Genomic DNA, 26,109 nt, shown 5'->3' on the forward strand with positions numbered 1-26,109 from the left:
AAAAGGTTACCTGCCTGGAACTATTGCCTCTGTAGCAGAATCCTTCCTTCCTTCCTTCCTTCCTTCCTTCCTTCCTTCCTTCCTTCCTTCCTTCCTTCCTTCCTTCCATCTTTGTTGGGGGTGGTAATAGGTTTATTTATTTATTTCTTAATGGAGGTACTGGGGATTGAACCCAGGACATCGTGTATGCTATGCAGGCACCCTACCACTGAGCCATATCCTCCCCACCTAGAATTCTCCTTCTTAAGTAATCTCTGGATTCCACAGGGTTCAGAATAAAGAAGAAGCATTGAGGAGAGTGGTTGGGAGGTGCTAGCTCTCAGTTTGTAGCTGTCTCCAGTTTTCCTCTGAGCTCCTAGTCTGGTGATGCCCATCTGGGGGACTCCTCTGACATCCTCATTCACTACTCCTCCCCGCCTTGGTCTCGGTGACCTTCCCTTCCACATCACCTCAACCACTCACTCAGTGCCCGCACCCTCCCTCTCTCCCTTCTGAGATGGTTATCTCTGAAATACCTTCTCTGTGTCAGAGCCTCTCTGTCTCCTGTCTGCCTTCTCTCACTAAACCTGTTCTTCAGACTCTAAATTTATTCCCTTGACTCGCACCCTGTTTTCTGTCTGTCTGGCCTTTACCTCTCCCCCTCAATTCACTGCTCCCCCTGATGCACCTGGAGCCACTTGGATGATCTGTCACTGGTACCAGGCATCTCCTTTGATCTCAGAAAAGCCCTCGTCTCTTTCTCCAGCTCTGTATGCACGCAATAGTCAACTTCCATCTCTGAACGCACTCTATAATTCCATAACTGATTGCTGTCTCCCTTACAAATGTATGACCTTAAGGTTAACAGAACCCTTGATGTTACGTGGAAATCTTTTTTGCTGATTCAGTTTCCCATTTTGCTGATCACCTTTTCCATTTTCTTTAACAGCTACTCCAAACCTTTATTATTCTCTTCAAGGATAAAACTTTCTTTCACAACCTCACTTTCAGCATTTGAAGGCTTTCTCGTTTTATCTAGTGACAGAGGTCACTAGGAAGAAATTCTCCCAACTTTACACACAGCCCCCAGACTCTTTAGTATTTTCTGCCCTTGGGGATGCAACTGTGTCTTTCTATTCTAAATCCTAACTGTTTCCGAAGACCTCCTGATGTCATCCTGGCCTGTTTATAATTTTTTGATACTGTTGACTGTTTTATTCTCTGGGATTATTTGACTGTAAACAAGAAAGCCCAAATAGAAAAGGCTTAAATAAGAGGGTTAAATAAGTCTGAAGTGGGACTTTCAGAGTTGCTTAATTCATGGCTTAATGGTGTCATCAAGGACCCAGTTTCTTTAGTCTTTCTTCTCTGCCAGTCATAGCATTCAGCATGTTAACGTTTATTTTTTTTTATTAAAGTATAGTCGGTTTACAATGTTGTGTCAGTTTCAGATGTACAGCATAATGTTTCAGTCCTACATATACATATGTATATTCATTTTCATATTCCTTTTCATTTTAGGTTACTACAAGATACTGAATATAGTTCCCTGGTCTATACAGTAGAAACTTGTTTATCTGTTTTATATGGTAGTTAGTATCTGCTAATCTCGAAGTCCAAATTTATCCCTTTCCACCTCCTTTCCCCCCTGGTAACCATAAGTTTGTTTTCTATGTCTGTGAGTCCGTTTATCTTTCATGTTAACTTTATTTTCTCTCCAGACTTGCCCCGGGGTCCCATTGGCCAGGATTGCATCATATGCCTTGATCTAACCCAAACCATGGCAGGAGGATGGGGTTATCTGATAGGTTTAGAATTATCCAGGTTTATGGCCTGGGATTGGGGAGGAGCTGGTACATAACTTTTCCAGTAGCCAAAGGAAACTGGAGTTCTGTTAGCAATGGAGAAGCACGGGGAGAATGGCTGCTGGAGAGACAGTTACTCGTAGCTTCTATAGCCACCCCCTCAGTGCTGAAGGACTTTGTTCCCTTGAGCTTGATTTTCTTCTCTGAATATTCTCTAATTTTTCCTCTTTCTTCCTCTTAAATCTTGATTTTCCTGGTGTAGTCACCTCACCTTTTCTTCTTGATCCGTGGTCTCCTAGTCATTCCCATGATTTCATCTGGTAACTCTGTGCTGACAGTTCTTAAATCTGTATCTGCACTGACCTCTCTGTCTTGAGCTCCCTTCTTTCTTCTCATCTCTCTGGTGTTGTCTCTTGATTAGTCACATCATCTACTTTTACAACAAAGGATGTTGCCTCCCATTGTACATTTTCCTTAGTGACAGAATCTTTTTTTTTCTTAGCACATTATCTCAAAAAACAGAAACAACAACAACAGCAGCAGTCCTCCTTGCAGCTAGGTATGGCCACATGACTAAAATGTGGGCAGTGAGTATTACTCAGAATTGTGTGGGACTTCCAGAAGGCTAAAAAAAAAAAAAAGAAAACTCTTCAGCTTGGAGGTATGCCCTTTTTGCCCATGATGCTTTCCTTCTGGCCTTCAACTTTGAATAAAAACGAGAGTTTCAGAAGCCATCTTGGACCCTGCAGTGATGAAGATGAAATCCAAGACAGAAGGATGCTGGGTTCTTTATGACCACAGAGCTGCCGTATCAGCTTTGGAATGCCTCCTTTTGGATTTTTACATGGCAAGTAAGCCCTTGTTTATTAGGCCACCATTTGTGTATGTGTGTCTGTGGGAGTGGGAGCATCTCTGTTAATTACAGCTAAATGTAGTTCCTAACAGTTCTTCACAGATAATTCTATTCTGTTACCCGAGAAACACATTGCATAGTTTTCTTCCCTCTCCCTCTCTACCCACATTCTAATTCATTGCTTATACTTTGGAAGTAGCTCTAGATCATGGAAACATAAAACCAGGACAAGAATACCTATTCCACACTCATAGATTTGTTCAAAGTCAGCAGTTTGACTATACCAGCTGTGGTCAAGGACATGTAGAATGGAAACTCGTATTTTATTGATGGTAATATCATTTGGAGCAACCACTTGAGAGAATAATTTGGCGAGAAGTAGTTGGGTATAAGATGTTCAAATCTTATAACTCCATAAACCAGAGGGACTATTTCCAGACACATAAAAATTCTCATACACATATAGGCTCTGCTCACTGCTCTGTTGTGTTAGAGCAGAAATTTGGAAGCAACGTCAATGTCCATGAGCAAAATATGGATGAGTAATTGTGTATCCACGCAGCTAAATTCTATAGAGCTGTTAAAATCAGAGAACTAGAATACCTGAGTCATTATGGTTAAATAAATGTCAGTGATGGTGTTGAGCATAAACATTAAGTTTTAGGTTATCTACAGCATGATGCCATTTGTATAGTTTGAAAAAATACAAATACAAATGTATTCATTAGTGTTCTTCTCTGTTACAACTGCTACTGCTGCCCCTATCCAGGGTCTTGTCACTTTTCACCTGGTATACTTTTAAGAGCTCAGTGATTTATCTTTTCTCCCCCATTCTCTCCATTTCTCACATTCAACGCTGCCACCAGACTAATCCTCTGCTTAAAAACCCTTGGCTTTCCTACTGCGTTTAAGATGATGCAGTCCAAACTTAGCATGGTATTCCAGGTTGTTTCTAGAATCATCTCCCTTCACTTCTTCCCTAGTCTGTCTGTATCTGTCCTCTAGCAGGTCCTCAGAGTTCCTGTGCCTGCAGGCAAGCCTCTGATTGGAATGAACTCTCTTTTCTTCCCCTACTTTTTTTTCACTTGGCAGAAGCTCAGCTATAGGCTTTTAAGACCCATATCAGGGTCATCCTTTGTCCAGAATTGCTTCACCTTTCTGCTGCTAGACAGAATTGGCTGTTTACTCTCCCAGCTACTCCCAGGACTTTATGCTCACTGTTGGCATAAGAACTTGGCTTGGTGTATTGCAATTTTGACTGTGTTAAGAGCAGAATCTTTGTCTTATGCGTCGTGAGGTCCCTGGAATCCATTTGCATAATTTTAGCACCTAAAATAATTTTAGATCCTTCATTATAAAGCTAACTGACTTTGTGTTTCAGGGGAGTGATGAAAGGGATTGTATTGGAAATTTTAAAGCTAACTCTCAGCCAGGAGAAACCTAAGAATGAATTAGGTGGTGATTAAAAAAAAAAGTTTCCCTCTTTGGGAGCATGTGTACTTTCTTTTCAGTCTTTCCCCTGCTTCATTAAAGTAGTTCTTACTCATTGCAAAATAAATATCAGAAAACAGAATTTTTAGAAGGAAATAAATTTTGCTGTTTTTGGATTTGTTTTTCTGGGCACATAGAAACATGTAATTGTACAAAAACAGGATCATCCTATAAATACTGTTATGTATCTTTTTAAAAAACCTAATCTATATTAAACATGTATCCATGTCAACCGACAGAGCTTCATCATCACTCTTTTTAAATTCAGGTATAACTTATAGTCTAAATTGTATAAATCTTGTATGCACGGCATAGCCACCACCTAGAACATTTCTAGTATTACAGAAGACTCTCTCTTAGTTTCTTTATGGTGATGAAATAGTTTTTAATCTTGGTTGTGGTGGTGATTACATGAGTGTATAGTTATGTGATAAAATTTTACAGAATAATACACAATACACATACCTGCACACAAAGTGAGTGTGTGTAAAAACTGGTGAGATCCAAGTAAACTCAGCAGTCTAGTTAATTGTATTGTGCCACGTTAATTTTTTGTTTTTGACTACAGTTATACATGATGTTGCCGTTGGTTGGAACTAGTTGAAGAGCACATTGGCCTCCCTACTCTGTTTTGGCAACTTCTTGTGATTCTGTAATTATTACGTTAAAAAAACTTCATGCCTGTTTTATTATTTTAATAGATGCCATAGATTATTGTATAGATATACAATAACTTATTTAACTAATTCTTTATCCATTTTGCAGTTTTTGCTAGTACAAACATCTCTGTCATGAGCAACCTTGTACATATTTTTCAAAAATATTTTACACATTGTCTTAAAGAGTCACTATAAGGTTCATGTAAATCACTTTCCAATGACTATATATAATTTTCAAGATCGTGCGTTATATAAAATGAAGCAGACCTGTCTCGTAGGGACAATTAAGTCTCCCAGGTAGAAGGTATTTCAGCAAAACTGTAATTTCTGGCTTTTCCACCTGCCTATTGCCAGAGGTTGGGGTGTTGAACTCTGCACCAAGGAATAGAAGATATAAATGAAAGTGCAGCCTAATTCAAACTCAGGTCATTACATTGCTTGTCAAAGGGGAAATATTTCTAGAAAAGATTCACTCAAAGGTAAGCTGCATGGCAGACTCAGTTTTACAGTCTTTATTTAGAGGATAAAGCCCCCTGAGTAGTTAAGCTATGTTTCCTGTATTGTTTATCCTAATTTCTAATTTGATTTTGAGAAGAACACCCTGGACACAGGCTTTTTAAAACCATAATCTACTTTATGCAACTCCTCAGTGTTTGGGGGTAAAGCTGCATATGTTTTTGGTAAAGCACATGTTAAGTGAGGATTGTTTTCCATTTGGGCCTGGCACTACCTTGTACTCTAATAGTCAGTGAGGGTGTTTTTTCTTGTTGCTGATTTTTGACAACAGTTTTCATTTCACTTGTATTCTATTACTGACAATTTTGTCTTTGATCCAAGAATCTCGGTTATTTGTCATTAAAGCTTCTAAATCAGACACATGAGAGGAATACAATGAAAAGATTACTGCTTCTCGTGTCCAGCAAAGAAGATTTATACACTTGTCAATAAGATTGGTGCTGAGAATGCTGTGTTTAGTTGTGCAATATTTGAATAAAAATTTATTGAGGTAATTGGTGTTTTTCAAGTAAGGTCGCCATTGAAGTGGTGGAATTTAACTTTTGACACGTAAAAAGTTGCCCTCACGTGACCTTATTTTCTATCACTTCCAAACCCTTATTTTTGATTCCAACTGAGAAAAATTGACTTTGTCTTGGATTCTCATTTTAGATCAATTACACATACAGTCTGCCTTTTCCCATCAGCTCCATCACATTCTGTCCCTTCCTTCTTTTAAACTTTGATTTTCTCATTTTATCAATCGAGCTATTTGTAGACTAAACCAATGTAACGCCAGCTAACCTTAGAATATATTGTTTACCCCTTTTATTTATGCCATTTATCTCTCATATATATCTTTGTATAGGTGTGTTTATCTGAATTTCCAAATTTGATAGCAAAAGCAGATAGTTACTAACTTATGAATTACCCATCTGTTTCTTTTCTCATAACTAGTATGTAAACATTGACTTCGGAAAAGAACTGGGAGCATATACAAATACTTGCCTCAACTGGAATTTGAAATAAATGAATTACGGAAAGCAAATTTTCTTTCTTTAGCATAACATCGTTCACATTTGGCTCAACTACTAGTTTCCTTTGGGAACAGAAGTATGATCAGAAATGTCATTAACGACCTAAGTTTTCTATACCGTGGGGTAAATCTAGTTTGGATTTTAGACTGGCCTATGCTTGTCAGGATCTTTATAGTTTTCTGGGTGTTTCTCCTTTACACATGCTGCTTCTTTTAAACTATTCATAAACCTAAGATCCTCTTACGCACATGACATTTTTTTCAGTAAAATCTGGAACTACGTTAGAGTCCATTGAGAGAGAGAACGTTCTGAGGGGCTGTGTTTGCACGGCTGCTTTTTACGTTCGTGGGTCTGTTGGTCTGAACTCTGGGACAGTGTTAATAAATTTTCGAGCTGAGCTGCCTCCTCTCTGACTCTCTGTCCGGGGGTTTGCAGGCAGTATAATGATCGTCCCCTCCTTGAGCACATGTAATGAATATCCTCTCTAGTCTCCATTTCACCTTGAGCTGTGAAACCCCCCTGTCAGCTGGGCCCAGTTTTGCAGGCGGCTGCCTGCCTGGCCTGTTATTACTCCATGAATCATTGCTGACCTTATTAAACTATTTTGGGCAGCAGCCTTTTTTATTCTCCTCCTGTGAACCGTGAAGACTGGAGTTGCTGCAGCCGCGTAGTCCCAGTGTGGAACTGAGTGTTGTGAGGGAGGGGAGGGTCGCTGGTTTGTTGCACAGCTTTCTGCTTTACGGAACAGGATGGTGTCTGCCCACGGAGGCCACTTGGTGCCTTGAAATTTTTCTTTTGTTTTAGAAAGTGATCCCAGAAAGTGTATTCTTGAATGTCTGGCATTTAAAATGCTTGACTCTAAGGCAGTTTGAGCTCCCCTGTCTTTTCCTTTCACTTTCTGTAGCATGCCCACGCTCCTGGTCTGGGTGGGTGGTCTCCTCTTGCTCTGTGGTCTAACCTAGCTCAGATCCACAGGCCCACAGTGCGAACCTTGGCCAGGAAGGGCGGGCAGCACAGCGCGGGGGAGGAGGAGGAGGCCTCCGGGCAGGTAAGCCTGAATTTGAATCTCGTTGATGGCGGGCACATAACCGGCCCTCTTTAAGGTTAATGTGGGGAGAGTGTGTCCAACCTCACAGGCTGGTATAAGGATGAAGATGAGACAGGTCAGAAATAGTTCATGGGGAAGCTGACCACTGGTTAGAACTAGTCAGTGGAAAGTCTTCTGGCTTGTGTTAAGGAGACATGATTCATATCATCTAAATGTTTCATTTTAAACCAAAGCGGTTGTGCTTGCCTGATGTCACATAGCTGTAGATGGAAGAGCAAGGGTAGAACTCAGATTTTCTAACTCCTAGTCCCATGTTTTGCCATTACACCACATAACTTCCCCCACGTTAGGGGTTCAGGGCCACATTTGAGCTATTCTCAGCCTTGTTGATGGATGGATTTGATGTTCAACAGAAAATACTTTTTCCATATGGGGCCATTTCATAGTTCTCTTCATTTCCTTACCCCTTTAAAAAAAATAGGCAGCTAGTGTATTCGTTTCCTATTGCTGCTGAAACATTGAGTTGTTTTAAGCCCCAAGTTTAGTGGCTTAACATAATACACACTTCTTCCCTTACAGTTCTGGAAGTCACAAGTCTAAAATCAGGGTATTAGAGGGCTCTGTTCTTTTTGGAGGTTCTTGTGGAAAATCTGTTTCTTTGCTTTCTCCCACTTTTAGAGGCCACCTGCATCCCTTGGCTCAAGATCCTACATCACATCTTTTTCATCATCACATCTCACTGCCTTGCACTCTACTAACTCTGATCCCCGGCTTCTCTCTTATAAGGACCCTGTGGTTCCACTGGCTCCACATGGCTAATCCTGACTAATCCATCTCCAGGGCTTTAACTTAATAATATCTCTGCAAAATCCTTTTTGCCATGTAAGGTAACACTCACTGGTTCCAGGGATTTGGATGTGGATACATTTGGGGGCCGTTGTTCTACCCACCACAGACCGACTCCTGCCTTACAACCCAGAATTCCCACATTGTCTTTTTCACCTCTAGTTCTGAGTGTTTCCAAATTAAATCACATCTGTCAGTCTTCCCACGTACATTTTTGCCGGCCATTTCCTCTCCTCCCTCTGTGCCCCATAAGAAATTTCTCCTTTTAGACTAGCCCATCTCTAGAAGGGGAGGCACTGATGCCACCCACTCGAATGACGGCTCATTCCTCTCGGCTCACCCTGATGCTGAGGAGGCAGTGGTTGGGGAACGGATTTCTGGGACAGCCCTGCATCTCACTCTGTACCTCTGAGTGTGTGGATGCTAAATGATTCTTGGAATTTACAAAAATCATCTTCATTTTCCACCATGTATATGTTTGGGGTTTGGATTAGGAAAAGTTTGCCTTCCTATTTTTGGGTATAGGTCACATTTGAATTATTATTAGCAGAAATCTCATTGGTGGGTTGATTGAATCAGGGGTCCTTCTTCTAAACCTCGGGTCCCTAAATCCTGAAGGCTCCATGGAAGGCCTCATGGAACTAGTCCTCTTGTGGCTGTGCAAAGCCACGTGATTGTTTCTCTGGGAAGACTAGACCATAACTCTCATTAGATTTTAAAGAGGTTAATGACCCGGGAAAGGTTAATGACCAACTGAATTGATGGTAGGTGGATTCTTTTCCATTTCCCCAGTAGGTATAAGGCCCTTTGGAATACACTGCATATATTTTTCATACATAATGTGATCTTTCTCAACTGCGACTCAACTTTCCCCATTCATATTGAAATAGACCTCCCACTGAAGCCCATGTCTTTTCTGCTGTCAGCCCTAAAAGGTTTATTCTATTTCTGCTGGCGTATTCTGAGATATCTTTAGAACAAGATATGGGAAACTTTTGTTAAGTATAATCTGTATCTTGGATTGGCAATATATAATTTGTTTAGACAGGAGTTGAAGATAGAAAGTGTCATTCCCCCACCCTCCATCTCTCTCTAAACACCAGATGTTTTATTTGCATTTTTTCAGTACTTATTTTTTTGGAACTGGAACCTAATTTCCTTTAATGTCTTGCTGTGCTTTTCCCCCTCACCTTTGCTTGCCATTTACCCTTGCTTCCGACGCCTTAAGTTTCCTCATGAAGAATATATGGTAGTAAACTGACTATAACTCAAAAAAAAAATAGTTAAAAAAAAAAAAAAGCATGTATGGTATTTCCCGGCCTCTATCATTAACTTTGCCTTCACCTTTACTTTACCCTTCCCTTGCCCAGTGGGAACCCAAAGGATGAAGACTTGCTTGAAATGTGCTTAGTTTTGGCACATTGCTAGGTCTGTGAGGCTTAACAACAGTAAAGAAATATTGTCTATGCAAAAGGCGAAATAGCAAATGAAACCCAACGATTTGCAGATTGAGTCACTCCATACAATTTAAAGCTTAGTGAACAAAACATAAATGACCAAAGGTGATTATTTATGCTTTTTGAATCAGAAAGGTTTTTAAAAAGAGGTTGAGTTTGGAATTAAGCTCAGATGACTGTGAAAGGAATTCACTAAGGTTCACTGATTTGGCAGAGCAGCTTTGAAGCACCAGGCAAGAGTCTTTTGAATGGAATCTCCTTTCTTGAGTTCTTCTTCCTTTTCTTTCTTTTCCTTTTCCTTTTCCTTTTAAATGTGTGGTGTTTTGGAGAGAATTATTCCTTTGGCATTAAATAGGATATATAAAATTTCTTTGAAAACTGGGATGTTATGCAAAAGTAATAGTTGACTGTTATGAAAGGAATATGTTGCTTTTGATCAAACTCATCTATGTTCATTTTTTTAGAACAAGTCTCATTTGGCCTGACTTAACCATTTTATAGATAGGGAAAAATTGAGGTCAGGATAGATGGTATAGCATTATGTCACTACTTAGTGACAAAGTTGGTAATAAAATTCAAGACTCCTTAAACCTAGTGATCTTTCATTATATCACATTGCCTGTGTTCTACAGAAAGAGGAAAAGGTTGAAAGTTGAAGGACACAGATTTCATACCTTGTAAATGAAACCACAGTGAGGTATATACTTACACAGCCACCAGCATGGCTAAAACTTACTGGGTGCTGCCTTGGCTCTGAAACAGCTGAGGCCATCAGGATTGGCTGATGGGATGGCTGGTGGGAGTATAAAAAGGCACAGCCACTTTGGAGAGCAATTAGGCAGTTCCTGACACTAAGCAGGCTTACCCTATGACTAACAGTTCTGTTCCTGTGCCTTTACCCAAGAAAGGCCTATAGACAAATGTTCATAGCAGCTTTATTCTAACAAGTAAAAGCTGGAAGCAGCTCGTGTGTTCAACTGGTACAGAGAGAAATTGTGGTGTATTTATTTGTTCCATGGAATACTATGCAGCAATGAAAAGGAGGGGCCACTGATACAAGCAACACAGTGGCTGGAACTCAGGAACAGTATATTGAGAGAAAGAATCAGACACAGAAAGAGCTCATTCTGCATGATTCCATAGAACAGACAAAACTAACCATAGTGATAGAAATCAGAGAGGTGGGTCTGGGAGTTGACTACATAAGGACATAAGGGAACTTTCTGGGTGAGGGAAATGTTCTGTGTGTTGCTTGAAGTGGTGGTTGTGTAGGGATACACATTTGTCCAAACTCACCCTAATGTACCTTAAAAGGGGGCATTTTATTGTATATAAATTATACTTCAATAAAGTGAGTTTTTAAAAATAAGAGACAGGAAAATGAGAAGTTACGGTGCTGAGCAGCAAAGCCCAGATGGTATAAAGCATAAAATATTTTTACCATGCCATTGAATTTTCTTTGGTTGCATTTTCTCTCTCAGAATTGTGGTCCTTCTGTTACTGTCCCTTTGCCACTTGTCTGAGATCACATGTAACTACAAGCAAGCGTACCACTGTGGAAAAAACTGAACCACCCGCCCATGCACATTTCCATAAGCAAGTTTCTTCTGTGCTTGAGAATATTTTGCCAACTTAAGCAGTAATCACAGGAATCATTTAGAGCTTCAGATATTAATTCTTCTTTAGTTACCAAAATTTTACCAGCATAACTACGTATGCAAATAAAATAATACCCGGAGAAATGCCAAGTGTTTTTTTTGTTCTTTTGGAGGAAGTTTAGAGAATTTGTAGCCTGAGTAGGTTGAATCTATAGCCCATATTCTCTGCGAAAAAAATAATCTAAGAATAAAAACGCTGGCATCACAGTTGGTATTCTGAGTCATATTTTAAATCCTGTAAGCCTGTAGCTAGCAAAATGCTATTCAGAAAAACTCTAAACTGCATATACAGTGTATTTTTGTCTTGCCAACTCCCCTGCCAGCTTCTTTCAGAGATTTCTTTCAGCAATGTCTGAGACTAGAATTGAAGTCATATGAATCCCCTTGGGATAAGCTGTAGACAAAAACAGCATTGCTTCTTTTTTTAAATTGACGTATAGTCAGTTACAATGTGTCAACTTCTGGTGTACAGCATAATGTCCCAGTCATGCGTATATTTACATACCTTCATTTTCATTAAAGGTTATTACAAGATATTGAATATAGTTCCCTGTGCTATACAGAAGGAATTTGTTTTTTATCTACTTTTATATATAGTGGTTAACATTTGCAAATCTCAAACTCCTGCTTCTGAGGCAGAGATTCCCATGAGCTTTCTCTTTAGTTTGCTCAAGGATTAAGTAACACTTAGAACCCAAGGCACACTGTGGACAATCTAATTGGCTTAAAATGAGTGTTTATATTCATTTAAGTTTTCTTTTGCTCAAGTGAAATAAAATAATGCCACCAGTATTCTTTGTTATGGTTTTGGCTACATTGCTTTCACATTTATTAGGTCATTCACCAGAAATGTATTGAGTACCTATTGTATGACAAGTATTCTGCAAAGCTGGAGGGTATAAAGATGAAAAAGAACAGTGTCTGCCCTTCAGGAGCTTGCAATTCAGTAAGGAGACAGACATGCAAACAATTTCATTTATAATTAATCCAATTGCTAGAATAAAGTACGTCTAAGGGCAGCCTGGTGTGTGCCAGCCTGGGAATGTTAAGTCCATTTGATCTAATGTGTCATTTAAAGCCAGTGTTTCCTCACTGATTTTCTGTCTAGATGATTTATCCATTGATGTAGTAGGGTGTTAAAGTCTCCTACTGTTACTGTATTACTGTCTATTTTTCCTTTTAGGTCTATTAATATTTGCTTTATATATTTAGGTGCCCCTACGCCGGGTGCATAAACATTTACAAATATTTTGTTGGATCAATTCTTCTGTTGGATTTTCATCATTTTTTAATGATTTTCTTTGTCTCATTACAGACTTTGTGTTAAAGTCTGTTTTGTCTGATAAATACAGCTATCCCAGGTTTCTTCTGGTTTCTGTTTGCATGGAAAATTTTTTTCCATCCCTTCACTTTAAATCTCTATGTTCTTGCATCTGAAGTGAGTGTCTTACAGGCAGAGTAATGATGAGTCTTGTTTTTTTATTCATTATGCCACTCTGTGTCTTTTGATTGGAGAATTTATTCCATTTACATTTAAAATAATTATTGATACATATGTACTTATTGCAGTTTTGTTCATTGTTTTCTGACTTCTGTAATTCCTTTGTTCCTTTTTTCTTCTCTTGCTCTCTTCCTTTGTGATTTGATGATTTTCTATAGTGGTATGCTGAGATTCTTTTCTTGTGTGTCTGGGAATGTTAGGGATGAATGGATAGAAAGTGTCATTGGAGCTGCAACGTAGAGGGTGCCTGCTCTGCCATGCGTACAGTGGGGGTGGGGGTGACTGCTGCAAAGGCTTTGAGACAGGTTGTGGGGAGCTGCAGGTGGATTGGTGTTGTTGGAAGGGGAGATGTGAGGTGGATAACCATGAGAATCAAGGCTTGTGTGTAGTACAGTAGACTTGAGACTTCCTCTTACAAGTCAGTATTTCTCAATCCCTGCATTTTAATCATCTGGAAGGCTTTTTTTGGGAAAAGTTCATACATAGATCCCAGTACTGTTGAATCAGCATCTTCAGGAAGAGGGCCTGAGTGTGTATTTTTCTTTAAAATGTCCATGGATGATTCTGATTTGCAGCCAGATTATCTATTATTTGTAGGTAATGAGTATCCACTGAAAAAATTAAAACAGGGGCATGACATGACCTAACTTGTTCAAAACACAAACTGGAGAGCTTTTTATGAATTAGTATCCATCTTTTAAACACTGCTTCTGTAGCTGCAAATAGGTTGCTGTCATTTTCCTCAATTCAGAACGCCTGGGGGGTTATTTTTCTAGACATAAAGAAATAGTAGATTCTACTGTATATATGTATTTACTTGCAATATAATGTGTATGTGCAATCGACCTATAATAATTCTACCTAATAAAACTGAAAAAGGAGAAAAAAGAATACTGGACCTTCTGATAAATGATCATAATATGCGTCTCCATTTATTTGGTCTCGTTAAACTTCTCTCTGCAATGATTTGTAGTTTCCAGTGTACATAATTTTTTAATCTTATTTTTTTCAGATTTACCATTAACATTTTATATATTTGATGGTATTGTAAATTGTATTGAAAAATCTAATTTCTAATTATTTTTGAAAAAATTTGAAATACAATTAATTTTTACATATTGATACTGTATCTTATATTCTTGATAAACTCTCTTGTTAATTTTAGTAGCTTTATTTTATATATCATTAAATTTGTACACAATTTTACCTTCTACAAATAAAGACAATTTTACTTCTTCTCTTCTAAAAAAAAAGAAGAAGAAATAATTCTAGTTACTGCTGCACACCACGCCGTGCTAAAGGAACCCACCTAGTAATTGTGTCTGTCTCTTCATCACACCAGTGTAAAACTGAGGGCCGATAAGATTTCACTCTAGAGCTATTTAAGGAGCCTTTTAATGAAACAGAATAAGCTTTTTATCTTTCTAACTCCAGGTGTGCCATCCTGTCTTAAAAGTGATCCATGGAAACCAAGACAATTATTCTGCTCAACATTTCCATGTCACAAATGTGGGTATAATGGCTGTGAAGTTGGACTTGTCCAACCAGCCAGCTCTCTGAACTCTAACCACATCGAAGTGTAAAGGAAGAAGCCTCGGGTCTCAGAGTATTTGGGCTGGAATTGTGCTGTTTATTCTATTCTTGAAAAGGCGCCTGCTGCACATTACCGTAGGTGGGCATCTCTCCCAGTGCCTCGAGGCCCAGATGGCTCATAACAAAGCCAGGGATGTCTACCGGCCTCATTGCCCTCCGTCTGCACGTGCTTCTGGGATCTGTGCTGAGAGGGGGAACTGAGGGGAGCTGGGTCTTGGTGCTATAAGTCAGTGAAAGGCCTGCTAGGATAACTTCTGTTTCAGTGGTTGGTTCCTGTGTTCATATACGTGATATTTAAAACACCAAGCTCTGTGTTCATGCCATTTAGTAATCTTTAATAACAGTTTTTGAATGTTGATTTTATGTGTAGGTCCACTGTGCCCTTATGTTACAAAGACCCAAAGACATAATAAAAGTGATACATTTATATGCCTCCTCCCTTGTCCCCTTTGCATATACATATGTATGCACGTTAAAAAGAAGTGGAAAGGGCACTGATAGCAACTGATGTGTGTGTGTGTGTGTGTATACACACACACCTGATTTGTATTATCCCTAAAGAAGGAAAACAACCAACCAGCCTGAGACAGGACAAATCTGATTTTCAGGCAGAACCCTGAGCTGCCGTAGATCTAAATACCCTGGGAGAAAGGGCATCTCTTTGGACATGGAAGAGCCTTCTGACCACCATCAGGTTGGTGAGCCTCTCAGCTAGGCCGTGGGGTAGCTTATTAAGCTTGATATCACTGATACCATCATAACATTTAAACATAGAATTGGCTGCCTTAGAAAGTAGTAAGATGCCCAGCCGAGTATCCGCACCAGTTAAATAAACCCAGCCTGAGACAAGGTGGGCAGGCATCGAGGAAATGTTAGGAAATAAATGTCAGCGGGACAATATTGTCAAGAAACTTAACTGGGTGACCTTGGTTCTTCGAAGTGGTAATTCTGTGTGGGAATCCATAGTGGATACCATAGTAAGAGGGAAATTACAACTTGAGAAAAACAAATATGAACGTGTAAGAGGATAGACTCTTCATTACTTCCCCCCTTCATTTTAAGTTAAATGTATCATCTTGAATATATTCTTATTATAAAAATGTTGAAACTACAAAAGATTAATAAGAAAAAGAGAGGGAAAAGCCCCCTTTGGTTTGCCATCCAGATGTAACCCCTGTTATCTCTGGGTATTTCCCATGATTTTTATTTTCAATATACATTTTACATCATTCTGTGCACTTTTGTATTTAGTATTTTTCTTTAAACATGAACAATTTACATGTCATATATTTTTTTAGTTTTTTTTTGATGGGAGGAGGTAATTAGGTTTGTTTGTTTGTTTGTTTGTTTGTTTGTTTATTTATTTATTTATTTATTTATTTATTTATTTATTTATTTATTTATTTATACTTTTTGAGGGAGGTATTGGGGATTGAACCCAGGACCTCATGCATGTGAGGCACACGCTCTACCACTGAGCTATACCCTCCCCCCTTACATGTTATATTCTTTATAAATCTTTAGAGGCAATGTTATTCATTGTATAAAATAATATATTGTAGTCTTAACTTGCTTAACTTTTCGTCTTCAGTTGAGCATTAAGGTTGTAGTTACTTTTTCCCTATTACACATGTTGAGTCAAAGAGTAAGAATATTTGATAACATTTTGATAGCAGTTGCTAAATATTTAATATTAAAATATGTCCAAATATTTTCACTTAATTATATTGTGATCGGCAATGTGTCAAAATTTGCCAATCCTTCCTCTCATTGGGTATTGATACTAAAAGATTACTTTTCTAAATTCACATGTGGAATATGGTATCTGAAACTGGATCAGGTAATGGAGGATTTATTGGACTGACACAGGGGTAGCTCACAGAGCCCCAGGGCAGGACACTGAGAACTGGCACTTAGCAGGGCCCCCATCATGGCAGAAATCTGTCAAGTCCTCCCTTCTCCCCACCAGGCGGCCCCTTCCCAGCCTCGGCCTTGCCGTCTGATTTTTCTCTGTTTGCATGTCTCTTACTTTGCCTCTGGCTCTGTCTCATTGCACGTGTGTGTGTTGTCTGTCTGTCTTTCTGTGCCTCACTCTGCCTTTGTCTCTCCTGTCTCTGTGTGCCTGTCTCTGTCTGTCAGTCCCTCTGTCTGCACACGCTGCAATCTCATTCTCCCATCTCTGCTTTCCCTGCTTATCGTGAAAAACAGCTCCCCGTGGCAGCCCCACTTCTGAGTCTACTAAGTTCAGTGGCCGTCAGGGTCTGCCTTGGTCCCTGTGTCTACCTGCGAATTCCGGACACAGAGAGTCTGACTGGCTCAGCCTAGCTAGGGCAGTGGCTGCCCCTGGTTTGGGTCACCCTGGTGGTCAGGGAGAGGCGGGGCACAGGGAGAGACTGGTTCTCAGAGAGAAGGGCGCTGAGGAGAGCAGCCCCTCTTGTAAGTGCCTGTAGTAAGACTACGTGAGCCCAGACCCCCCAGGCATGGTGAGCTGCCCAAAGATAGTTCAGCAAGTGTGCCCTCTGTTCTTACGTGGACCAACTGAGGAAGGAAGTGAGATTAGTGAAGACCCTTGCTTGAGAGATAATCTATCACAACTGACGGACACTATCTTCCAGGAATATATTTGCTGTCCCCAAAGTGAAGAAGAACTGGCTTACGTGGTCCCATCTCTGATCTGTGTGTGTAGGGAGGGGAGCTGTCCTGCAGAGTATCTCTGATGGTCATACTTACCCATTTTCTTTTTCTTTTTCTTTCCTTCTTGTCCTAAAACTGTCGCTCAGCCCTGCCTCCCTCTCCCCTCATTTTGTATGGACCCTTAGGTGCTAAGCCAGCTTGGAGTTCAGAATTAACCCTGCCACCTTCTCTGAGGAGCATGGTCATCGCTTCACCCAGGAAGCACTGGGTCAGCGAGAGTATAGCTGACTGGGGGGTGGGGGTTGGACGGAGAGCCTTGACCTGAAATCCTGAGGCAGGGCGGGGATTAGGCACCAACTGCAGGGTTGACAGCATGGCTGTCAGGTGGTCAGAACCAGGTGGTCCTGCTGCAATTAGGTCAGCCTGAGGACTGGGGGCCGAGCTGGCAGCTCCAGGAAGTCTGAGGAGAGCCCGAGATGGGGCAAGGAAATGGTGGGAGAAGGGCTAGAGAGGGCGTCTGGGGTTTTTAATACATGTCCCATCTCTCGTTTGGGGTTTATTGCAATGATGAAGCCTATGATGCATTCATCTTTGTTTAACGAGTGACACATATTTGTGAAACCACATTCTAAAGTCACCAAGGTATCCACTGAAAACTTAATTTCCCTCCCACCCTGGTCACTCAGTCATGCAATTCTCTGGGTGGGAATTGTTCTGTGGTTGAGGAAATGGAGGTACAAAGAGGCAAACTGCTCAAGGGCACGCTCACAGTGTGTGAAAGCTACTCTGAGGTATTTTAAAAATAAATTACACACACAGTAGTAATGATGTTAAAGGTACAGAAATCTCACGCGTGTCTTTGAGGTGCCGCTGTGTCCAGCCTCTGTGCTGGCTGTAGGACTCAAGGGTGATGAGAAACAGAATTCCTACTGACCGCAAGAGACATTTGAGAATTTGCTGAAAGTCATTACTTTTCATGTATCCTCTCTACGAAATATATTTTTTTAAAATTCAGTAATTTGACTTCCTAAATCCATGTTGTACTTTAACAAAAAAATTTTTTTTTTTTAATTCCATGATGTGAACCCCTGTTTGCTTCTGTTTGCAGATAAGCAGATGTTTAGTGGAATTAAAAGTTTGGGAGAGCAGCAAAAAGCTGTAGGGGTTGTGTACGTCTGAATGGGAGTAGGGTGGGATTCCCAGCGCGGCCCACGGTCTGTTTGTTCACCAGTTTAGGATATCTGGGGAGTGACAGGGCCAGGGAGTGAGCACCCTGCTTCCGCATGCTGTGGCTGGGGCGCCGCTACGGGGCTACTTTCTGGAGTTGAACCTGGAAGACGTTTTCTCCCGTAGGAAGTGCTGTCAGCTCCCTGCCTCGTGGGCATTGCATTGGTCTCCCTGATGTCACCCAGGTATGTGACCATAAGTTTACAGATTTCAGTGCAAAAATGTGCTTTGGGTTTCAAATAGCTGATTTATAACTACTTTTTGGAAACGTCACTTCTCAAAAGTCGGACTTGTCTGTGCTTGCTCCGTTTGTCTTGCTCTTTTGACTGCAGACAGTGAAACTCGGGCCTTTCATTAGCTTGGGTGGTTCTTTTGACTTGTGACAGGTTGGCTTGTGTAACTGTGTGTGTATCTGTTTTAACCCACATAGTGGTATTTCTGAGAACTAGAGATGTAGTAACTTTTTTTTTTCCCCTAGTCTGGGCCTGAGTCATTGCTAAATGTATAGCAAGCATACAGATCAAAGATTAGCTGTTTTGGAGCTTGAAGGTCAGTTTAACGTCTCATCCAAATTTGCGTATGAAGGTTGTTTTAACACATATGTAGATTTGGCTTTTAGTAATTCCATGAGGGTTTTGATTAGACTCCTGATTGCTTGTAAGCAGGCCTGCAGTGATGCAAGCCAGTGCTGCCTACCAGGGGAGAAGGAAGCCTTTGAGATCTTGCAGGACCCCATGTTTCATTTCTGGTTATGAGGGGTCTTCATCTACTTACTAGTTCTAGGATGACTGATGTGGCAGCCGGCTTTGACAAATCTTGACATAATTTGTGTTGGTGTTTCCATGTGTTGAAGTTGACTTTGACCTTTGACTTTGACGTTTTTTCTATTTTGTTCTTTCTTTTCCATGAGGTCACTAGAGCACGTGGATTCAGAAGGCTTCATAGGGACTGACCTGAAGTTGTAGGCTCGCATATTGATACAAGTTTGCTCATTTGTTTTCAACTGGGTATGCTGTTTTAAAGTAGTCATGGTAGAGTTCTCAAAACTTTCTGTTGGAGTTTATTCATCTTTCAGTACACAGAATAGTTCTCTTTTGAATCTTAGGACTAGGTCCCAATGTCACATATCTGATTCAGCAAAGGTAGATTCACCTCCATGCCAGTAGTTTTTGTGGGAGATGATAGATAATTACATATCTGATTCTGTTTGATTCAAAGATTACTTTTAGGAGGGTAGGGTATTTTTTATTGATATGTAATTGTCGTATCACAGAGTTTACCCTTTTAGAGTATATAAGACAGCGATAAAATTTTTTAGTACAGTCGCAAAATTGTGCAACCATCACAACTATCTAATTCTAGAACATTTCCATCACCCCAAGAAGAAATCCCATACTTTCCCGTTTCCCCTTCCTTACAGGCCCTGGCAAACACGTCTTTCTGTCTCTCTGTAGTTGCTTATTCTGAACATTTCATGTAAATGGAGTCATACAATATGTGGCCATTATTATCTGGCTCCCTTCACTTAGCATAATGTTTTCAAGTTGATCTGCACTGCAAGGTCATCATGACTCAATATTTCATTCCTTTTTATAGCTGAATACTATTTCATTATGCGGTATCTTAGTCAAGGCTGCTATAACAAATTACTGTACATTAGATGGCTTAAACAACAAACATTTATTTCTTACAGTTCTGGAGGCTGGGAAGTTCCGAGGACCAGATGCCTGCAGATCTGTAGTCTGGTGAAAGCCCCCTTGCTGGTTTGTGGATGGTTGTCTTGTTGAATCTTCATGTGGCTGAGAGCAGAGAGCCGAAGCAAGCTTTCTTTTTATAAGGCCCTAATCCCATTCATGAGGGCTCCACCCTCATGACCTAATTACCTCCCAGTGGCCCTGCCTCCAAATACCATCATATTGGGGATTAGGCTTCAGTATATGAATTTGGGGACTATATAGTCAGTCCATAGCATGTAGATATTCCACTTTTTGTTTATCCATTTATCAGTTGATAGACATGCGGATTTTTCTACCTTTTAACTATTACGATTTATGCTACTATGAATATTCTTGTGCAAATTTTTTGTGGACATACATTTTCAAGTCTCTTGGGTATATGCCTCGGGGTCGAATTGCTGTCTTGTATGGTAACTATGTTTAACACTTTGAGGAACTGCCAGGCTGTTTTCCAAAGTATGCATTGCCACCAAAGTGTATGAGAGTTCCAATTTCTCAGCCTCCTTGCTAACTCTTGTTACTGTCTGCCTGTTTGTTTGCTGCTTCTGCTTCTTTTTTTTTTAATTGTAACCATCCTAGGGGGTATGAAATGATTTTTTTTAATAGTTTTGATTTGCATTTCTTCCATGGTTAATGATGTTAAGCAGTTTTTCATGTGCTTATTGACCTTTTGTGTGCCTTTGGAGAAATGTCTTTTTAGGTTCTTTTGCCCACTTAAAAAATTGGGTTATTTTTTTCACTGTTGAGTTGTAAGAATTCTTTCTATATTCTAGAAATAGGCCCATATCAGCTATATGATTTGCAAATGTTTTCTCCTATTCTTGGGTTGTCTTTTCATTCTCTTGATGTTATCTTTTGAAGCATAAAAGGTTTTAATTTTGATGAAGTCCAGCTTGGGATTTTTTTCTTTATTGCTTTTGCTTTAGGTCTCATATCTAAGGGACCATGACCTAATCCAAGCTCAGGACAATGTATCCCTGTATTTTCTTACCGAAGTTTCATAGTCTCATCTCTTATATTTAGGACTTTGGTCCCTTTTGATTTTTGCATATGGCATGAGATAGGGGTCCAACGTCATCATTCATTTTGCATGTGAACATGTACTTTTCTGAGCACCATTTGTTGAAAAGACTGTCCTTTCCCCATTGAATTGTCTTGGTACCTTTGTCAGAATGAATTGACCATAAACGTGGGAGTTTAATTTCTGCATTCTTAATTCTATTCCATTTATCTGTATGGCTGTCTTACTACGAGTACACACTGCCTCCGTTCTTGTAGCTTTGTAACACGTTTGGAAGCTGAGCAGTGAGTCCAACACATTTGTGAAGATTATTCTTTGATGTGTTGTTGATCTTCACTCTTCTGCCTCGCCTGCTTTGAGGCATCTTTTCTCTGCCATCATAAAGTCATATCAGAAATGTAACTTTGAAGTAGCCATGAACCCGGTTTCAGGTTCACCTCACTCTTCTTGTGTCAAAAGAATGGATTTAGAATTAGGCACATTACAAAAGTTTGACCACTAGCTCCATCTCACTGTTTTAACTATAAGGTAAAGCTTAGGACCTAAGTCAAAGGAGAGTTCTGAGAATTAAAAAATGTAACATGTGTAAAAGTATCTCGCATGGTGCCTGGGAAATGGCAGATAGAAAATCAGAATCTGTTGCCTTTCCCATGCCCTTCTCTTGGATGCAGAAACTTCCCTTGTACCTTGTAAGAGGGTTATGAATTTTTCCTTAAAGTCAGTCTTCTTCCATTTAGAAATTGTTTTCCCCAAAATTGTCATATGGCTTGGTATTACTGAATTTTCTAGTCTCTTTTGTGGTGGTGTTTGTAATGTAGTGTTTTAGACTTTGTTCACTATTTTGCCTCCAATGTCTAGAATTGTGCCTGACTGCTAGTAAGTGATCAATAAACATTTGCTGAGTGAATACTAAGTGTTGATCCCATTTCTTGTGCACTTGGGTAACTATAGAGCAGATTGCTTGTAGATATGTGTTTAGGCAGTCCTGTATCACAGCTAAGTGAGTGTTTAATTTCTGAGCTATTCCCCACAAGATTTCTTGGAGCAGTTTGTCCAGTTAAGTGGAAGTGCCACTCCCGGGAGTGGTACTACTTCCTCCAGGTGATGTTAAACTTCCCATTCAGATGTTTGCTCTTTATGGTAATTTCTGACTGAAATGGGAAGGATTGAGTCTGAATCGTAAACTCTGAAAAGCAAGGAGGAAAGGGAGTGGGGAAGTTGGGTTTGGGGGAAGATAAATGATAATGAGAGACCAGGGAGGGACTTCAAGGGCAGGTTGGGTCAAATAGGGAAGCATGTTCCCAGTCTTGTGATTTTTATGTGATAATCATGGTTTCTCATGATTCTTTAGACCTCTCAAGTCTAGACATGAAACTATAAGGAAAGGGTATCCAAGGGTTATTACTGGTTTTTGTGAGCCTGATTCATAACCAAGAAATGGTGCCTGTGCATGTTAAGCTGTTATCTGCGTGACAGATAAACCAGCTTTGAAAGGTAAGAGTTCATTTCATTTCATAGATTCATAGGATAACTGAGTTTTAAAGCTACACTGGGTTATCAGGCTGAAGGAATGTTGAAGTTTCCCCTCAAAGCATAGATTCCCTTGTCAGAGAGGTTTGGAATGGGTTGAACATAAGTTAACAGATTTGACTTATGTTGTTGTTTGCTTGTTTTAATTGTAGGACTGCTCAGAACCTTTAACGTGCCAATATGTATTACACTGTGTCTTCGAAAGGGAATTTAGAAGCAGCACTTTCCAAGGTGACTTGTCTGTGGGGGCCTATTCTTTCTCCCACAGAGAGCCCTTTGAAACTGGTATTTAGCAGAGCACATTTTGAATAATTATGATCCAAGATAACACCTTTATTTTTCAGATGTGAAATTTGATTTCTTAGTCTTTATGAGCTGCTGTTTCTAGAAAGGGTCATGTCTGCTGCTATGTTACACAGAGGCTGTGTGTGCTGTCTTACTAGCAGAAGTGTCCAAAAAGTGACAGCTTAAGTTAGCAGCTAAAATCAAACTCCTGAAACACTGTGTACATGTATCCATAACATAAAATACCCTGCCTTCCAGGAGCTATTTTTTTTTAATGTTTGCTTGTATAGGTTGGTCTGTGTGGTACCTAATAACCCCTGATCTATTGAACTAGTAAACTTTGATTTTTGCAGCTTTTGCTCTGATAAACCCTTTTAAAGATAGAGGACAGGAAGAGGCAGGAGGAGGAGAACCCAAACCAAACGAGACCGCTTTTGCTATGGAATAAACAAAAATGTGAACAACTACCTTGTTCTGAGTTAATTGGATAAGCAGATAAGCTTGTGATGCCTGGAGTGCTTTCTTGGATTTCGATGGCAGAGCAGACTGGATCCAGCTACAAATGTGGTGGATGCAGCTACTCTGTCCTCCTAACCGCTCTTGCGTCTTCCCTCCCTCTATCTTCCTTCTTCCTCCAAATCAGCTAGAAGGCTTTGTTTATGTGATTTCTTTTAAGGGGGGAGAGGGAGGGAGAGAGAGAGAGGGAGATGGAGGGGGAGAAGGAGGAAGGAAGGAAAGAAAGGAAAGGAAAGAGAGGGAGGGAGGGAGGGAGGAGGGAAGGAAAGAAGGAAGGGAGGAAGGAAGAAAAAAGAAAGGAGTGAGGGCGGGAGATAGATGATAGAAAGAATCTGTCTAGGTATTGGAAGAGGTCTTAGTGGTGTAACTGCCTTCACTTCCAGTAAATCCAGTTTGTGTGTTGGTGTCACCGCTGACGTGTAACAGCAGCACAGATGCGATGTCCAGCCTCAGTAGTTTCCATTCACACATCTAATTAAAAGACCCAAGCACCGCTGTTTTTTCTTACCTACTTTTGCCACATTCTTGGGAGGTCTGCATTACCTTGTCTGATGACTGCAGGGAAGGGTGAAGTTCGTAGGGCGGTTCTATAATGTTTCACCAGAAAGGACTGGAGAAAGGAGGGTCAGAATGGAGAGGACTGGAAACTGTTGGGAAATTGGCTGTTTTCTTAGTGAATTTCTCATTGTCAAATTTCTCATTGTCAAATTAACAGCTTTTCTGCAGGCCAAAAGATAACTCCTGGGCAGCTTTGTGGAGCTGTTTCTAGAACTTAGCAAATTGTGCGGGACACCTCCATCCCCACTCCCTGTGAAAAGACACCCGGCTGGCTGAGGATGGAGTTTTGTTGCCTTCTAAAGATAGTAGAAAGTGGTGAATATACTTGCTTATCTACCAAAAAAAAAAAAAAAAAAAAAAAGGCACCTGATAATTGTTTGAATTGATAACACTTTTTTGTTCTGAAATATGATCTTTTGCCTCATGTCATAGACTATTATCTTTAAACTGAGCGCCCATTGTAAGGCATTCCTAAATGACACATGAACTTCACACGTCTTTTCGAAACATTCCTAGTGGGTTTTTATTGAAACTATGAGTTGGAGAAGTTAATCTCTGTACTGACACAGTTTGAAGTACCTGGAAATTTCAGGGCTTATTAACTAAAAATCCCTGCTGACGTCATGTAGAAAACTAATAGCCTGTTTCACTCTTTAATTCACTCTCTCCAGACAATGGAAGGGAGTGGGAAAGAAAATTTCCTGGATGACTTAATGCTCTTAAGTTTTGGCCACCACACTTAGGATGACTCAGCTGTCAGCCTTTGACTTTTCCAGAGTTGGTACGAGTGAGAACACACTTGAAAGATTTCAGGAGGCAGAAATGTCCCAAATTCTCACTTTGTGCTAAGGGAAAGCAGGGAGAAAAGAAGTGGTTTAGAGTGGTGTTGTCTAAAACTGTGCTGTCTGATGTGGTAGCTGCCAGCCACATGTGGCTTTGTAAATTTAAATTATTTAAGATAGATTAAAATTTCAAATTCAGTTTCCTAGTTGTACTGGCTGCATCTCAAGGGCTTGGTAGCCACATGTGGCCTGAGGCTGCAGTATCAGACTCCAAGTTCTATTGGCCAGCTCTGGTTTGGATGCTGCACTTTTATTTCATGATCATTCAGGGTTAGTTGAAGCCTTCAGGAGTGCTCTGCTGGTCTGTCCTGTCCCGTCCCATCCCGTCCAGTCTCTCCCCCCTCCCCCCCCCCCCGGCTTCCAGTCATTGTTCTGCTCCAGCTCAAATGATGAAGTGTTGCTCTCTGTATTGCCTCTGGTTTCTGGGCACAGGTAGCCTTCAGGCACTCCTGTGTGTGCTGGAGACTAGATCTTTGCACGGCAGGATCAATGAGGCAGCTCTCTGGCCAAGCTCCAAGAGTTAGAGGGGTTTTGTTTTTGTTTTTGTTTTTGTGGAGGTACTAGGGATTGAACCCAGGATCTTGTGCAGGCTAAGCATGTGCTCCACCACTGAGCTACACCCTTTCTTCCTCAAATTAGTGGTCTTTTCAAAGGATTGAATGGTGCTTGGGATTTTGACTCTTTAACAATAAAACTGCTCTTCCGAAATATTTAAATATATCCACTTAGAACTTTTACCTCAGTTCCCTCTCCAGGGAGCACAGTCCTGGGTCCTGTTCTGCTTGTGCCCCCACTGACTGACCTGATCACCTTAGGAAGACGGGTTCTCTGTGGCTCAGTTGCCAGCTGAAAACTCACTGCCAACCACTGCTTAAGCTATTGAAGACAAATGCCAAACGAGAAGCGAGAGATTTTGAGATCTGTGTTGAAAGATGTATTTAAAAGGTTCTTAAGGGGTTTGTCTTTTCATCTTTGTGCCCAGTTTTAGATTTCCAGTGTCTCATTTATGGTCTGTCCGTCCCTTTCAGACGCATACCCGCCTTGGTCAGCTAATTGGCTTATACAATCTACTGTGTGCTTCACATAAGTGACTTTCTGAGGGAGGTCTGGGTTTGCTGACCGAGGAGCCCTCATCCAAGTCTGACCTACATGACAGGAGTTGGATGCTCTGGTAGGAGGAGCCTGCTGGCCTGAGGGTTGTGACTGCTGATCGAACTGGGTCTTTTTGACCCCATGTTCTCATGCTTCGCACCTAACTAGCCCGGAGGTTGGCCAAGAGTTCCTGCCTAGTGTTTCAGTCCTCTGAGGCTGTGTAACAAACAACCCTGAAACTTGGTG

The 26,109-nt window shown here is 40.5% G+C and overlaps 1 protein-coding gene and 1 non-coding gene across 9 annotated transcripts in view; one reads left to right on the top strand and one right to left on the bottom strand.

The window, feature by feature from the left end:
- Positions 1-26,109, top strand: part of OSBPL3 (oxysterol binding protein like 3) — a 162,072-nt gene that overhangs the window by 43,538 nt on the left and 92,425 nt on the right. Inside the window, exon 2 of one of the 8 annotated variants that reach the window (XM_031455064.2) lies at positions 19,977-20,028. The exons of 5 other annotated variants lie outside the window; for them this stretch is intronic. The gene's annotated coding sequence lies outside the window, so the exon portion shown is untranslated. Of the gene's footprint in view, positions 1-7,348; positions 7,368-19,973; positions 20,029-26,109 lie in introns of those variants that run through there. 2 more of the 8 variants (XM_064487494.1, XM_064487495.1) reach the window with 2 other exon arrangements.
- Positions 15,840-15,912, bottom strand: TRNAV-CAC (transfer RNA valine (anticodon CAC)). Its single transcript has one exon. It is a non-coding gene; the product is annotated as a tRNA-Val (tRNA).

The sequence above is a fragment of the Camelus dromedarius genome, chromosome 7, assembly GCF_036321535.1.
Source record: "Camelus dromedarius isolate mCamDro1 chromosome 7, mCamDro1.pat, whole genome shotgun sequence".
Classification (NCBI taxonomy): Eukaryota; Metazoa; Chordata; class Mammalia; order Artiodactyla; family Camelidae; genus Camelus; species Camelus dromedarius.